Raw genomic sequence first — 4,322 nt, 5'->3', positions numbered from 1 at the left:
TTTCGTCATTTTTCGTCACCAGCATTTTTTCGTCACCAGCATTTTTCGTCACCAGCATTTTTTGTCATTTTTCGTCACCAGCATTTTTTCGTCACCAGCATTTTTCGTCATTTTTCGTCACCAGCATTTTTTCGTCACCAGCATTTTTTCGTCACCAGCATTTTTTTGTCACCAGCATTTTTCGTCATTTTTCGTCACCAGCATTTTTTCGTCACCAGCATTTTTTCGTCACCAGCATTTTGTCATTTTTCGTCACCAGCATTTTTTCGTCACCAGCATTTTTTCGTCACCAGCATTTTTCGGCATTTTTCGTCACCAGCATTTTTTCGTCACCAGCATTTTTCGTCATTTTTCGTCACCAGCATTTTTTCGTCACCAGCATTTTTCGTCACCAGCATTTTTTCGTCACCAGCATTTTTCGTCATTTTTCGTCACCAGCATTTTTTCGTCACCAGCATTTTTCGTCATTTTTCGTCACTAGCATTTTTTGTCATTTTTCGTCACCAGCATTTTTTCGTCACCAGCATTTTTCGTCATTTTTCGTCACCAGCATTTTTTCGTCACCAGCATTTTTCGTCATTTTTCGTCATTTTCGTCACCAGCATTTTTTGTCATTTTTCGTCACCAGCATTTTCGTCATTTTTCGTCACCAGCATTTTTCGTCATTTTTCGTCATTTTTCGTCACCAGCATTTTTTTCGTCACCAGCATTTTTCGACATTTTCCGTCACCAGCATTTTTTTGTCACCAGCATTTTTTGTCATTTTCGTCACCAGCATTTTTCGTCATTTTTCGTCACCAGCATTTTTCGTCATTTTTTCGTCACCAGCATTTTTTTGTCACCAGCATTTTTCGTCATTTTTCGTCACCAGCATTTTTTCGTCACCAGCATTTTTTCGTCACCAGCATTTTGTCATTTTTCGTCACCAGCATTTTTTCGTCACCAGCATTTTTCGTCATTTTTCGTCACCAGCATTTTTCGTCATTTTTTCGTCACCAGCATTTTTTTGTCACCAGCATTTTTCGTCATTTTTCGTCACCAGCATTTTTTCGTCACCAGCATTTTTTCGTCACCAGCATTTTGTCATTTTTCGTCACCAGCATTTTTTCGTCACCAGCATTTTTCGTCATTTTTCGTCACCAGCATTTTTTCGTCACCAGCATTTTTCGTCATTTTTCGTCACCAGCATTTTTCGTCATTTTTCGTCACCAGCATTTTTTCGTCACCAGCATTTTTCGTCACCAGCATTTTTTCGTCACCAGCATTTTTCGTCATTTTTCGTCACCAGCATTTTTTGTCATTTTTCGTCACCAGCATTTTTTCGTCACCAGCATTTTTCGTCATTTTTCGTCACCAGCATTTTTTCGTCACCAGCATTTTTCGTCATTTTTCGTCATTTTCGTCACCAGCATTTTTTGTCATTTTTCGTCACCAGCATTTTCGTCATTTTTCGTCACCAGCATTTTTCGTCATTTTTCGTCATTTTTCGTCACCAGCATTTTTTTCGTCACCAGCATTTTTCGACATTTTCCGTCACCAGCATTTTTTTGTCACCAGCATTTTTTGTCATTTTCGTCACCAGCATTTTTCGTCATTTTTCGCCACCAGCATTTTTTCGTCACCAGCATTTTTTCGTCACCAGCATTTTTCGTCATTTTTCGTCACCAGTATTTTTTCGTCACCAGCATTTTTCGTCATTTTTCGTCACCAGCATTTTTCGTCATTTTTCGTCACCAGCATTTTTTTCGTCACCAGCATTTTTCGTCATTTTTCGTCACCAGCATTTTTCGTCATTTTTCGTCACCAGCATTTTTCGTCATTTTTCGTCATTTTCGTCACCAGCATTTTTTGTCATTTTTCGTCACCAGCATTTTTCGTCATTTTTCGTCACCAGCATTTTTTCGTCACCAGCATTTTTCGTCATTTTTCGTCATTTTTCGTCACCAGCATTTTTTTCGTCACCAGCATTTTTCGACATTTTCCGTCACCAACATTTTTTGTCATTTTCGTCACCAGCATTTTTCGTCATTTTTCGTCACCAGCATTTTTCGACATTTTCCGTCACCAACATTTTTTGTCATTTTCGTCACCAGCATTTTTCGTCATTTTTCGTCACCAGTATTTTTTCGTCACCAGCATTTTTCGTCATTTTTCGTCACCAGCATTTTTTGTCATTTTTCGTCACCAGCATTTTTCGTCATTTTTCGTCACCAACATTGTTCGTCATTTTTCGTCATTTTTCGTCACCAGCATTTTTCGTCATTTTTCGTCATTTTCGTCACCAGCATTTTTTGTCATTTTTCGTCACCAGCATTTTTCGTCATTTTTCGTCACCAGCATTTTTTCGTCACCAGCATTTTTCGTCATTTTTCGTCATTTTTCGTCACCAGCATTTTTTTCGTCACCAGCATTTTTCGACATTTTCCGTCACCAGCATTTTTTGTCATTTTCGTCACCAGCATTTTTCGTCATTTTTCGTCACCAGTATTTTTTCGTCACCAGCATTTTTCGTCATTTTTCGTCACCAGCATTTTTTGTCATTTTTCGTCACCAGCATTTTTCGTCATTTTTCGTCACCAGCATTGTTCGTCATTTTTCGTCATTTTTCGTCACCAGCATTTTTCGTCATTTTTCGTCACCAGCATTGTTCGTCATTTTTCGTCATTTTTCGTCACCAGCATTTTTTCGTCACCAGCATTTTTCGTCATTTTTCGTCACCAGCATTTTTTCGTCACCAGCATTTTTTCGTCACCAGCATTTTTCGTCATTTTTCGTCACCAGCATTTTTTCGTCACCAGCATTTTTCGTCATTTTTCGTCACCAGCATTTTTCGTCATTTTTCGTCACCAGCATTTTTCGCCATTTTTCGTCACCAGCATTTTTCGTCATTTTTCGTCACCAGCATTTTTTCGTCACCAGCATTTTTCGTCATTTTTCGTCATCAGCATTTTTCGTCATTTTTCGTCACCAGCATTTTTCGTCATTTTTCGTCACCAGCATTGTTCGTCATTTTTCGTCATTTTTCGTCACCAGCATTTTTTCGTCACCAGCATTTTTCGTCACCAGCATTTTTTCGTCACCAGCATTTTTCGTCATTTTTCGTCACCAGCATTTTTTCGTCACCAGCATTTTTCGTCATTTTTCGTCACCAGCATTTTTCGTCATTTTTCGTCACCAGCATTTTTCGTCATTTTTCGTCACCAGCATTTTTTTGTCACCAGCATTTTTCGTAATTTTTCGTCACCAGCATTTTTTCGTCACCAGCATTTTTTCGTCACCAGCATTTTTCGTCATTTTTCGTCACCAGCATTTTTTCGTCACCAGCATTTTTTGTCATTTTTTGTCACCAGCATTTTTTCGTCACCAGCATTTTTTGTCATTTTTCGTCACCAGCATTTTTCGTCATATTTCGTCACCAGCATGTTTTCGTCACCAACATTTTTTGTCATTTTTCGTCACCAGCATTTTTTCGTCACCAGCATTTTTTCGTCACCAGCATTTTTCGTCATTTTTTGTCACCAGCATTTTTCGTCATTTTTCGTCACCAGCATTTTTCTTCATTTTTCGTCACCAGCATTTTTTCGTCACCAGCATTTTTCGTCATTTTTCGTCACCAGCATTTTTTCGTCACCAGCATTTTTTGTCATTTTTTGTCACCAGCATTTTTTCGTCACCAGCATTTTTTGTCATTTTTCGTCAACAGCATTTTTCGTCATATTTCGTCACCAGCATTTTTTCGTCACCAGCATTTTTTGTCATTTTTCGTCACCAGCATTTTTTCGTCACCAGCATTTTTCGTCATTTTTCGTCACCAGCATTTTTCGTCATTTTTCGTCACCAGCATTTTTCCGTCACCAGCATTTTTTGTCATTTTTCGTCACCAGCATTTTTTCGTCACCAGCATTTTACAAATATGGGGCGGGTTTATCACCAGAGGCCTTTTTTTTATTTGCCCCTCGGAAATACAGGTTCCACACAGAGATTCCAGACTAATATCTACGCAGTAGATATTAGTCTACTGCGTAGATATTACGCAGTAGACTAATACACACACACACGCACACACACACACACACACACACACACACACACACACACACACACACACACACACACACACACACACACACACACACACACACACACAATGGGAATATGATAGATCTACGGCCGATGAATTGTTTGAACATATTTGATTTTTTGTGGAATACAGACCCTCTACTCCCGGGGTCTTCAATGTTTTTCAGGCCAAGGACCCCCTAGCTGAGAGAGAGACAAAGCAGGGACCCCCCTACATATTGTATAAAATTGTGTTGCAGATT

The sequence above is a fragment of the Gymnoscopelus microlampas genome (assembly GCF_963454915.1).
Source record: "Gymnoscopelus microlampas genome assembly, chromosome: 12".
Classification (NCBI taxonomy): Eukaryota; Metazoa; Chordata; class Actinopteri; order Myctophiformes; family Myctophidae; genus Gymnoscopelus; species Gymnoscopelus microlampas.
The sequence above is the reverse complement of the archived record's forward strand: the minus strand, read 5'-3'. Positions refer to the sequence as shown.